Below are 13662 nucleotides of genomic sequence, written 5' to 3'. Positions count from 1 at the left end.
GGCGCGCTGCCGGCGCAGAGCAGCCCGGGGCTCCTTCGGGCGCTCACGCGGGGAGTGGGCCCTGTGCCTCGTCAGCCCGTTCAATGTGTGAATCACCGCGCCGCGTCCCGAAGGCCCACGGACCGCAGGCTGCGCACCGCGCGGCCGTGAGCCTGCCCTGCTCCGCGGGGTTTTCTTACCAAACCGTCAGAGGGGACTGCTATTTCCCAGAGAGCCCACCACCGTATCCCCACTCCTCAGATTATACTGGAGTACACCAGTTTCAGGACTTCCTACAAAACGGCTTTCAACAAAGGAAACGGGGGCCGACGCGTGTTGAAGCACACGGGAAGGGCGCAGCCGCCTCCGAAGCGAAATCTCCTCACAGCTCCCCCTGCACTGCTCTTAGGTTCACACTGTGGAGGGTCTCACAAATAACGCAAAACAGATTCCTTTCTCACGACAGGGAACGGAAGCATGTAACCTAGGAGCGCACCATACGCTCTGCAGCTGCCAATGGACACGGTGTCCACAGCACAGCTATTGCTGGTCTGTATTAAGGCCCCGAAGCACAGATAACGTGGACATCGGCTACTCTGCAACAGTTTCACTTTGCCAGTTTGTTCCTATTGCACCACACTTCGTGCTGATGTAGACATAGCCAGAGTTTGTCAAGTGATTTCTGCATTCATCCGTGGTTTCGGATGAAGGCATCAAGCGATGTAGAAATACACCATCTCAGGCACCAATGACTTAATTCTTTCTCTGAACACATCTAGCTTCTATCTGCCAGCCACCAAAACTCATTATGTGTTTGTTTACTCTTCCAAAAATATTTGCTTACTTTTCATTATCATGACTCTTCTCCACATCTGGGTTCCCAAAGGCCATAAATCACATTTTTAGTTCCCTCCCAGAGAAGCTTCAGTAGAATGACTCCCTCTTGTCTCCTACCGGACAGAGGGTTTCTAAAAAGCGCGCGTCTCTCTTGGATACACCTTTTTGTGAATCCTGTCATCAACATGAAAGTGCAAACCTCTCAGCTAAGGAATATTTGAGTATGCATCTCACCAATGGCAGGTATCACCTCTCCGTTCCTACTTGGTATTTATCTCATTATACATCCAGGGACCACATTACTCTCCAAAACTGGCTTTATCCAGCAGATTGGGAGAGACAGGAGATGTAGACTCAACGCAATTACTTAGAAAAACGTATATGACATAGGGAGAAAGGAGCTGTAAATGGAGCAAACAAAACCTGTCATGATGATGCTGTACTATCTTGCAGAGGGCAGTTAAGAAAATTGGCTCCTGTGGATCAGGGTGGGCTGGACCCGCTAGCAACTACATATGCATATTTAACTATACTGGAGACATGTCACTAATTCTTTTTAGCTGCACACAGGGAACATACTTGAAACCTATTTCACTACAGGAAGCTGCTCTCATTAAGTGCATTGTAAAATAAATAAGTAAATAAAGAGATTGAAGAGCACATTCTGGCTTCCTGATGCTCCACTGCATGTGCATCAGAATCACAGAATCATTGACACTGGAAGGGACCCCTGGAGACCACCTAGTCCAACCCCTCCGGGCAGAGAAGGCTCATCTAGAGCAGGGTGCCTCAGGGTCATGTCCAGTTGGGTTTGCTTTTCCCAGTAACATTGTTATTGAATTATCATTCTTATATATGCGTATTAGCTATAATCGCTTTGATTTACGATGCATGCACATCACTGTACTGAATCAAGTCTGTCCTCTCTGAGAGCCATCCCAAGTGTATCATTTTTATACAAGTCTAGCCTTCTGCTGTACTGCAACTGCATCTGCTTACACTTGCTTGGAATCTCAAGAGAAGAAAAAACAAAGAAATGTTTTGCAAAGAAGCACTTTAAAATGTCTAGTGTACATTGCAATTAAAAAAAATATGAGCTATTGAATCTCTGGAGCAGACATAGTTACTTATGTCTTTTCAGCTCTCTCTCTAGGGGAAATTGAATGGAATAATTTCCACTTTGCATTTTTAACTGTTTTTCACTTATCTCACAAAGAGATAAGTCCTGACAGCATTCGCCAGGGAGCAACAAGAGGGCAGCTCTTCCATACAGAAGAACGAGCAAGAGCCATGCATGACTCCAGCAGAGGCAAAGCCCTCCCTGCCAGGGTGCAGTCCCATAGCGCTGAGGCAGGGAGGGCAGGCAACAGCCCAGACAAGGCTCAGGAAGCCTGGACAAGGCAACGAGATGATCAGGGCCAAGGTCCATCCAGAGGCCCCGGGGGGAATGGCTGGAGATGGCACTAGATGGCTGGGATGCAGGTCCTGAGTTCATCCAGGAGACATGGCTGGAGACAAGCTGCCTGCAACACGGCTCCAGGCTCCATTCAGGAAAACCAGTCAGAAAGGTGGGACAGCAGGGGGGACAGGACTGGGCACAGTGGCACCTGCCACAGCTCTCGCCAGGTCTGGGTGCCCAGACCTAAGTTTGAATGGAGCACCCAGGTAACTGAGCAGAGGGTACATGGGTGAGGGTCCCCAGTGTGGCTGGTCAGGGCCATTAAAGCCTTTTGGTGAACTCTTGGCCTTGACAGCAATATCAGTGGGCCTACACTCTTGTGGAAATATATGGGACGTTTCTGGATGCATGTCAGTTGGAATATTCTTGCCATACCCTGAAAAAATAAGTAACTGGGAACTAAGTTCCTCTGAGATTAAATGACAACTAGAATTGGAAAAAAAGTACTGGATGAGGAAGAGTCTAGAATAAGATATAGTAGGCTTACAACAGATGAACTGGTTTGTTTAGTACGACTTTATCTGTTTTTTATGCCATTTTTTTTCCTGTTCTATGTTATTATATAGGTACATTTTTATCTCAAGAAGTAATACATTATACCATGCACAAAAACAAACATTTCAAAGGTAAAAGCCACAAAAGAGCCAAAGGCAAGACACACAAATTTGTTTAGCCAGTACATAAACAGACTGATGTCACAAATGAGCTGTACTGGTAGAGTTCTGGATAATAGTTCACAAAGAACCAGCCTAAACTATGCTTTGGTCACATTCATTATAGTAATTCTTCAACTTAGGAAGAGAGAAGCAGGGAAGTCATGAATGTAATGAGTTCCATGAAATGCAGGTCTTCTGAACAATGAGATACCTACACAGGAAGACAAAATTTATAGGAAATCCTCTGTATACAAAAATAGAAAAATAAACCCTTAGCAAAACGTCTACTGCAAAACAGAAAAGAGAAATGATATATATACACACATATATGCATGTGCATATATGTGTGTGTGTATGTGTGTGCGCATGCATATATGAGAGAGTTTTTTGGGGAAAAAGATTTCAATAAACTGAAATAAAACTAGAACGCCAGCCTAAAAATAGCAGATGTATCTGTATACCATATTATTACTTTGTTGGTTTTGGAGGTTGTTCTCCTTGTTTTGTTGTTCCCCCTTTTAGTTCATGCCCAGAACATAAGAATTGACATTTCCATAGCACTAGAGTGTCAGTTTGAATTCTAGAAAATATGGAGATAGAGGAATCTTATTAAAATAGTATTCAGTTCAAGTAAAGAGAAGAGAACCTGGCCGTAACTGATTCAGCTTGCTTATGTCAGGCTGATAGAACGTTTTTTCCTCAAATGACAAGGTACCTATATAATGACATAGGACTGGAAAAAAACAGCATAAAAACAACAGCCAGATTAAACTATACTAACTAAAGACAGTTCATTTGTCAGAAGTTCTGTTTCCTATTCCGAACTACCTTTTTATTTTTATTTTTTAACATGGTGCATTTTCCCCCCTTCCTCCTCCATGTTGTACTTAAAGAAATTTGAATTTTCAGCAACGTGAAGCAAATAGATCATTGGAGAAGTAAGCTTACTACTTGCTTCATATGAACAATCAGCATGAAGCTTTTCAAATTTGAGTGATTTATACAAAACCACAAACATAAGGATATTCTGCTGTTTGCTTTTGTCAGTGTAGTACAAACAAGTCAAGCACGTTAATTTTATTGACTTTTCCCAGTCACTGCTCCTCGGTGCACTTTTTCTGAGGGTCAGTTCATGGCATCACACAAAAAAAGATAAAGGGTTACATTCTTTAGTGCTAAAATCTACTTGAGAACAGACTCTATAAAGTATAAAGCTACATCATAGACATAGGTAAATTGATAATGTTCAGCATGCTTAGCTGAACATCCAGTAAAATATTATACAGAGCAAGAAGGTTCAGAAGTTTATTATGTTTAAACATTTATTATGTTTAAACTCCAGCAGAGTAATGAAGTATCTATGGCAAGAAATGAAATATCCGATCTTCAGTTGGAAGGTATCCTGAGTACAGCTGTTTTATTTGGTACAGCTTACAGCTCATGAGAATATCAACACAAGAACTAACAGCAAAAACTAACAGCAGTACCCAAAATACTACAAAATATTGGGAGCACTTGCAAGAAATGACCTCCAAAATGCACAGCATGTTTTCACATTCTTCATGTATCTGAAACTCCACTCAGCAATGAGTACTGGTGCACAAGTACAAGTTCAGGCCCAGGAGCCAGCCTCATGTCATGGTAAGAACTATCTGCTTCTAAAGGATTTCTAAAGCTAAGTATTCTCACTTCCCCAAACCTGCTGGCCAAACAGTGCAGTCTACCAACTGTAAGGATTCATTTAGACTTCTTCAATTCAATGTTAGTGCCTACAGGGGCCAAAAAGAAAATTGAGAAAGAACTGATGAGACTATAGCTCTTTCTAAAAGAAAAGCAGCTTATATAGTGATCTTCATGTTTTTAGTTTTATGTTAGTGCCTGACATTAAAAGAAGTTTCAGCAAACCTCCATTCTTAAAAAACATTTGTGCATACTTGAACACGTATAAATTGTCACTACCATTTTCAAGTAACATACATGTCACAGTCATTAAATAATGCATGCAAACAAAACTGAAGTTTTGAAAGTATGACCTTGTATCTCACATGCATACGTCCATAAGCCAAAGGAAGGGAGACTGCAAATGCCAGTGTGAGATGACCAGACAGCAGGCCTTGAAGATTAGTGCTGCATTGTTTCACCAGAGACAAGACTTACAGGAGCCACCTCTATAAGCCAGCAAATGTAAAAGGACACTGAATTTTATCATTTTGTCCCATTTGCTACAAAAACATTCTCAGTTGCTACACCTCAGCTGGCACAGCTCCACACACGAGCAAGCACACACTTCCGAAAAGTTCCTTCCAGTTCTCGTGTGAAGTAAGCCAGCCATGCCAAGCTCTCCCACAACATACTGCGGAAAGACTGGCTGCCCTGTCCCAGCACTTGAGGAATGCACTAAGCGCAACATGCTCACATCGGCAGTTACAGAAACCAGGTTTTAGCTTATATTCCTTCTTTGCTAGAGAACTGAAGTCACACACTTCCTAACACTTCACTACAAGTTTATGTTTAGAAAGAATGAGTTATAGCCAACACACAGGTTAACACTGGAGGAAGATAAGCCTTGGGAATATTTTTAACAAAAGCTTTGTGAATGTGGATAAGATCAGCATGGCCAAAATATGTACTGTTGTGGAATACTTTCATTGGGTGTCACTAAGCTACTTCTTCATTTTGGACAGAAGGCCAAATATCCAATATCCAGGGATTAAAAGAACATCTTGTCAAGGCCCTTCATCATAAATTACCTGTAGGGATTGCCTCTTGAAATGGGTGGAAACAAATCGACCCTCCTCGGTCTTTTGGTATGATTCACTGAGGTACACTGCACAGTAAAACAAATAGATCTAGCTTTTGAATAACAGTTCTCTTGTCAAGCCCCACACTGAAAGAAGTTTAAACCAAATCAGAAGCAGCACTGGTTTAACATTAATCCACTTGTCTTCAAGTACACCGTATTGCAATGGTACCATATCAATAGCTTATTTTAAACTGGTCAACAGATTATAACTCCTACCCATGCAGTATTCATTTACGTTAGTTTTCTATAATGCCCATCATGTCTCCCTGTTTTATTTTCTCTCATTCCTAAACTTATTTCCCTACCTCTCTTGACCCACATATCCCTCACAGTCACCTGATGACAAGGAAATAACTAGCTCTCAAAACTACTGTTTTTGTCATTTATTTGGCCCATATTAAACTACAAGGAAAGGCATTTACTTGGTTATTTTACTTTTTCTTTTACTTCTTAGCAACCATTTGTTTCATCTCTGCTCTGTTTTCTGCACAGTGATCTTTTTGTTCTTCTTGATTAGTTTGCACAGCATCACTCAAAATGCTAACTGGGTTTTCTCTATACTAACAAATTATCAAATATGATAATAAAGTCTTGCTTTTTATTGTAAGAATCAGTAAGGATGATGGCTCTTGCCTCTATCAAACTTCACGATCTCCATTAGGAAGCAGAAGTAGGACTCACTAACCAATTCTAGAAGCCCTAGATGCTACAACCCAGTAAAATCATTGATTTTTAATGGCTATAACCTGTTCACAGAACTACATAGTACCTTTGAAAATAAATGACCAGCCAGAAGCTGAGTCACTATTTAGATACATTTTTCACAAGGCAAATTCAGCATATATATAATCCCCCTGGGTGAAGAAAGAAACAGAGTTAGGGGATAAGAAATTAAGAGACCAGTAAGGCGGGTGAAGGATGCAATGACTTTCAGTTCAGATTAAAAGTTTAAAGTGAAAATTATTTAAGTTTAAACTTGATTAAGCCAAATGTAAGTTTAAGATTAGCTAAATAAAAGCAGTATTTTACTTCAAGATTTATAGACATTTTACAATTTCTCTTCCTATTTGACATCTCCATTCATGATTTGTTATTTTATGTAATCAATATTGTAAAGATGATTAGAGAGAACTCATAAGACCGATTCATTTTAAATAATGATTTTAGTCTATGCTTTCTGCAAGACCAGCCAACACTGCCTGAAGTATCTGGTCATGGTAACAGTCCTTCTGGATGCGGACACCTCTGAGGTGGTATTTTGAAAGCCAGCAGACAAGTGCTCTTACCAGAGATGACAACAAATAAAGAACAGGGTTCCTGTCAGTCACAAGCACTTTTTGTACTCTAAAACAGATTGCTCTGCCAGGGCACTTCAGTGCCCTAGTGGGCTCTGTTTGCTTCTGAGAGGTCAGTATTTGCTCTTGCTTGCTGGCACACACTGCTTTTGTGTAAAAAGGGCAACAGGTGGCAATGTTCGCCCCAAGGTCATGGAGAAATACAGTCCATTTGCCTGGTCACGTAGGTGATGAGTGAACATAAAGCTGAATTCACACTCCTCCCTCACCTGTGTGGCAGTAGGTACTGCTGTAAAGCTGCAGGTTCCATTACAAGAGGATTTGCTGGCTGAACTTCAAAACCACATGTTTTGGGTAGATATTTTTCTCTACTTCTACTTGCCCAGAAGTGACTGTGGAGAATAAGAACCAAAGGGACTAGTGTGGAGAGCTAGAAAAAAAATACCATGACTAAAATAGATTTGCAGCTGAAATTACTTGGGATTTGAAATACTTTATTTGGCACAAATCACTGAAGAACACAGCAAAAATTAGTTTGGCTTGACTGAGTTATGGCAAACTGAAAATTATTTAATAAGCACAGTCAGTAAGTTTCTGCTTACTTGTTTTGGGGTTTAGGTCATTAACTGCATACCTATAAGGTTAACTGCATCTTGCCTAACTGCTTTTTTAATAAGAGAAAGATGTGTAATGAATAGTTCCCAGTATGTCTTCCTCTTAACCCCTAAACTCTTCAGTTGTTTAGGAAATCTCAGATGTGGTAAAAGGATCTGTGGTAAAAAGATCTGCATCCTTTTACTTCTCCTCCTGGTTTTGCCACGAAAGAAGATGGCAAATGTGCATCTTGCCTAAACTCTCTCACATTTTTAGAGAGCCCATGCAAAATTCCCTCTGCTTTCTTCTCAGAAAAGTACATAGCAACTTAACAGGCAATACAATACAGAGGTAACCTTTAGTTAACAGTTTAGAGATTAGCTGTTAACAAAATGGCTACAGGAAAACAATCCAAGAGCTAGCAACTTCTCCAGAAAGTAGGATAGCATTTTTCTCCTCATAGCGACTGCTCTGTAATTTTCTCATTATATTAAATTCTCTGCAATGGCACAGTTCCACTCTGCCTTCAGCTGGCATATTATCTTTGCAGATCTGGCTTCAGCACACTCTTGCAGGTAAGCATACATGGTCTACGCTTTCTACACACCCTTTGAACAGGAGCAGAAAAGAAAGTGATGTTACCAGGCACATTCTGCGGCAAGTCCTCTTACCACGCCCAGGCTCATCACGAATCGTCAGTGATAACTGCTAAAGCCAAATGGCGTGTTTCAGCTTTCTGAAACAGGACTTAGTACGCTCAGTGTTCTCTTTTTCTATTAAAAGGCTTGTAAAATGTCACTTCTCAATTATATCCACTCCACTAAGCACAGGAAAAAAAAAAAAAACGATCAAACCCCAGGCTATAAACCCTGGAGCAGTCACAAACTATACTGAGTTATCAGAGATCTTGCTTTCACAGGGATGAAAGGATCTCTATCACATTGCCAGAAAGTGGTGGAGGACACGGTTTGCCCCACACAGAAAGAGTTCTTCCTGTCACAAGAATTCAGCCCACTCTTGCATAGAATACAAAAAAAAAAAAAAAAAAAAAAAAAAAAAATTGACAGCATCCAGCAACACCATACAGTCATTTAGAATATGAAGTAAAAACTACATCTTCCCGAACTTCAGGAAAAGCTACCCAGACAAAACTTGACAACAAATGCTCCCTGAAATTCGTTATCATCTATTATAGCATTGGATCACTAACTACAAAGAAATTTCTCATGAATTAATTTTTAAGGAATTATTAATTATGGAAACACAAAGAGGAAAGGAATTAGGTGATCATCTTCAACCTTTTCCAACAAACCCAGCACAGTCCATTTCCAGCAATGATCTTCTCATTGTCATTATAGTAACCAATCAATTTTTAACATTCCTTTAGTGTGATAATGTATGCATATGCACATTGGTGTTAGCCAACAGTCTTATCCAACTCCTACTAGAATTGATGAAAATCTTTCCAGTAACTTCAACAGAATTTAGATTTGGGTATAAATAATTCACAATGGGTGTAGCGTGCTACCTAAATCTATTGCTACTTAGTGAGGTTTCACATATAGTAAGATGGCACTGGTTTTCCACATTCTTAGTTACATTACGGTTTGTGCTACCTGATTTTAACCTCACACAGAACTTAAGAGTCCAAACATGTTTTAAAGTGCAAGTTCTCCAGTAAGTAACAGATTTCCTTCAGCATCCAGAAAGGATTTACACAGAGTTTTATAGTATCACTGCAAATTGGTTTGACCCAGGTTTCTCTGACAACCTGACTTCAAGTATCCAAACTGTCTGTGACAGTGAAATAAAAAATATTTCCCCAAAAATTGTTACTGAACTTTTCTGCTAACACAGCCAGTATAGATGTTTCTCCCATATTAAGCCCACATGTCCAAATGTTCCTTACGCACACATTCAATATATACTGCATAAAAGCAAGTCAGCTGTGAGACAGAAAATACAGTAATTAATATTTGAATTTGTTTGCCTAATAGGTTATAGCCAATTAGCAATTTTCCTGCTTTAATTTCTAAATTGTTGGGATAGCAAAATAGATTTTCCATTCTTTTCAGAAATCTTTCTTAAGAGATTCCCCTGCATTTTCATATGTTGAATACAGATCAAAGGATGTTCAGTTCGCTTTTTTGTCTGTCTTAATGGTACCAACACCAAGACTTCTAACAACATTGGGATTCATAAAACCTGAGATATAGTTCCCTATTATCCACCATTATCCACATTTTACAGATGAGGAGGTCCAACACATACATGACCTTCTTGAGGTCATACACTGTTCTGCAGAACCAAGGTTTCCACTCTAGTATTTTGAAGCCATGGCCCATTCACTACCAACAAGAATACTTGCTTGTCTTTCTATTTAGGGTAAAGACAGACACCCATCATTTCTTTGGTTGATCCTCTCTTCTGTCACTTATCTGATTTATGATCAGCTTAAGTTAAAGGAAAGGTTTCCAGTGATGGCACTGAATACTGGAATGGATGCCAACAGAAACTGCACACAGGACATGGGATTGCTAACATAGGCCAGTTCTGGAGTAGCAGCACTGTCGGAGCAGAGACTTCTTTACAAAGCATGGAAATATAAAGGGCTTCCTCATCAAATAGGGCAGCACCTCCAGTCAGAAAAAGAGCAGTCTAGATTTTGGGAAGCAGAACTCCAGATACTTTTTTTGTTTTCATGGTTTCGATTCATTTGAGGTCACAACTGACTAACTAATTAACCATGCAATCATCCTCAAGAAATAAATCAAATGCATAATGGAATGTCAACAATATTGTTTCAAATTTATAGGAACTTACTTGAATCTTTCAGATAACTATAGCACTCTACTTCAAAGACTTAATTATTTTGCTGCATCAAAATTCTTTACAAAAGACTCCCAATCAAATAGAAACAAGCTAATTTATGATGTTTAGAGACTCTCAGGATCTCAGACAGTTTAGTCTGATAATCTGCCCTACTTCCACTGAAATCTAAGACAAGATATCCACTGCTATCAACACAGTAAGATCTGGTAAAAAGGTGATCTCCATTTTTTTCCATATTTCCTCATTGAACCAGTGACTCCACCACCAGGCTTAAATTCCTGCTTTTTTTAAAAAAAAGACTTTATTGTTCTTCTTTAGACACTCTTGTCCAGCTCAATGCACATTTGTTCCTTCTTTCAGTAATTTTCTGGCACAAAAGTGTTCCAGTTTCTACGTAATAGAAAGTTTTCCTCTATAAAACCTCAGATTAGGGCTCAATTTTTTCTTGGAAGGTGGGAAGAAGGCCAAAGAAGAGAAGTTCAGGTCAGTGGGGAGAATTGGGGGAAGTTTTGAAGCCCTCCTGAATTCCCCTTTCTCCTGCAGGAGTCACATTTCTGAACTGCTTCCTTTCAAACAGAAAATTGTTTCTTTTCCAAAACAAGCAAACAAATGGATTTTTTTTTTTTTTTTTTTTTTTTTTTTTTTTTTTTTTAGTCCTTCAGGTCACAGAAAAGCACTTGCTTGTGATGGATAAGTCAGGATCAGTAATTCTCCTTTCTATTCGCAAATATTAGAAATAAGCTTAGAACTCATATGCTGTTTCAAGGTTGTCTTGAAACTAACATGACCCCAACTTGAAGATTTCCACATTCCTTTAATTGTTTTATTCATACATGGTTTGTGTGCCTACAGTTGAAGTAGGCTAAGAAAGCTACATGCATTTAATAATACTAGACTTGCTACAACTTTCACAAGCAGTAAGAATACTTGTGTTGAACGGAAATAAAAAAATGCTCAAGCAATATCCAGGCTTGTCAAATAACCAACACAGTAGGAAATATTCTTGTTTACACATACAACATCTGAAAGTACATAGTGGAAATGTCATTCAGAAAGATTAAGGAGTGATGTTTTATCAAAAGACCTCTTCACAGCTCAGAAACATGCAACTAGTAGCATTTTATCCTGACTGAACAGATTCACAAATAAGAACTGTACATAGTGACTATACACCTTACCAATATTACAGCATCATAACTAGAGTATCAAGTAGCTAAGAGTATATTCATCTTAAATTTCCTCAGGGTGCTTATCGTATCTGAGCACTTTCCAGGTAAAGACAACAGCAACAGCAAGATTTTTGCATTGTGGATAGAAAAATAATCTTGTTAGGGAAAACACAATACTTAATGAGAAGGATTTTTGTTAACATCTTAAACATTGGTTCCTACCTTGTTTTCTGTTCCAGTAGAAGCCTGTGCATTGATGTTCTGCATGTCATTATTACACTATAACCATTTTTGCCAGGAGGAGTATTTTTCTCTGTCACACTGCTACCTCAATACCAGATCTTCGGTATCAAGACTATGGGCCAGTCTTGAATTCATTTATTCTACTGCATTAGATGTTATCAAATTTATATATGTATAGTTTTCATAATACATTGGTAAACTGTGGACTAAGTCCAAAGATGAAGAAAGTTCAAAACAACATTCAAGTGAGGCTCCTGTAGGGGGCTACGTTATGTAACCAATAATAGGCTTGAGCTGACGCAGGCACTGCAGGATAATCCAAATCCCAGACTGAAAAAATAACAAGCCAGTAAGGACTTCTGAGACCAACATCAACAAATTACCTAAAACTACCAATATACCCAACCCCTTTTTGCAACAGGGCAGCAAAATCCCTTGGAAAGCTACCGTCATACCTGGAGTGTGAATCACTTTCATTTTGACTCTCAGGACCATGGCTGAGAGCCAGAAGAGATAAATCGGAAAGACAGACTCATGTGCAGCTGGTGGGTTAAGCAAGGTTATATGGAAAGAAAAATCAAGGACCTTTCTGCAAGCTAGGGATAATAATCTTTCTCATGACAAAGCCTCTGATCCTCACATTCAAAACTCTGACCCAGGAAAGCTCTCTAGAAGCTTTTCATGCAGGCCAAGCAGCTCATTTGCATCCTGACAAGGGACAGTAAAATAAAGTATAGCTATAAGGTAAATAAAATCTCCCCAAGTAAGTAAGGGCTACTGAAACATCTCTTAGCTACTGCTGTCAACGGCACAAAATAATTAGATAATTGGCAAGATTAGCCCAGAGCTGACATCCTACTTATATAAACCAGTCCAGACGGCTTTGAAGAGCTGACTATCCAGCATCACTACAGAGAGCAAGCATGACACGAGAATCTCAATGAACACAGTTCACTCTCTGCAGTCACTAAGAACTACAAAGGTAGCACAACTCGGCCTTCAGTGGCCATTTATCACCTTGCCACAGTGGAATACAGCACAGCCCTGCAGACATCCCTGCTAGCCAATCCCTGGGTCCTAGACTGTGATTTAGATGTGTTCCTCTCCCATAGGACAGAGCCAAGACTCTGGTTAGCAGGTTATACAGGACCAAGTGCAGATCACCTCTAAGTGAACAGCAACAGATGAGGAATGAATGACTTGCCTTCGCTTCCAACTACAACCTGGCACCGCTGTATTAATGTAGAAGGTTGTTCGTTGTCATTTGCTGCCATTATAAGGCAGAGGTCAGTTACTGCTATCCCTACCTTCCTGCACAACAGAAAAAGTAGGGGTGTCTCCAGCTCCAGGGAATTCTTCCAATATCTGTTTGGCCTCTGCAGCATCCCTGACTGTCTGGCAATGCCTTAAGGCAGAGTCGAATGCCAAACACTGTAAGTCATTGCATTTGACCCTTCCCCAATTACTTCAAAAGGGTACGCAGTTTTCTCCTCAAAAAGCTTACAAACATTTGTATGAGAGACTAAACTTCTCAAAACCTTTAAGTTCTGGAAGAAATTAGATCAATAACTGTTTTTCCAGAAGCCTTCACTTTGGGCTCAACTCATTATTTAAGAGAGAAGTTCAAGCATCACCAGGCCTCCAAAGACACATGAAATCACACTAACCTTTTGCACTCATGGGCTATTCATCCCTAGTCCACTTCCCTGCTTCACTTCTGAAACTTCATACAGCCTAACATGTTGCTTGCACACATCACCTGTTGAAAGGCCAAGCAACTGATTGCTACTTTGCT

General features: G+C 39.9%; 1 protein-coding gene across 1 annotated transcript in view; it reads right to left on the bottom strand.

The window, feature by feature from the left end:
• ACSL1 (acyl-CoA synthetase long chain family member 1) overlaps positions 1–11951 on the bottom strand; it is a 55928-nt gene extending 43977 nt beyond the window's left edge. The window contains exon 1 of the mRNA XM_062575740.1: positions 11847–11951. The gene's annotated coding sequence lies outside the window, so the exon portion shown is untranslated. The remainder of the gene's footprint in view (positions 1–11846) is intronic.
• Positions 11952–13662: the final 1711 nt, after the last annotated feature.

This window comes from Rhea pennata, chromosome 4 (genome assembly GCF_028389875.1).
Source record: "Rhea pennata isolate bPtePen1 chromosome 4, bPtePen1.pri, whole genome shotgun sequence".
Lineage (NCBI taxonomy): Eukaryota > Metazoa > Chordata > Aves > Rheiformes > Rheidae > Rhea > Rhea pennata.
The sequence above is the reverse complement of the archived record's forward strand: the minus strand, read 5'-3'. Positions and strand labels throughout refer to the sequence as shown.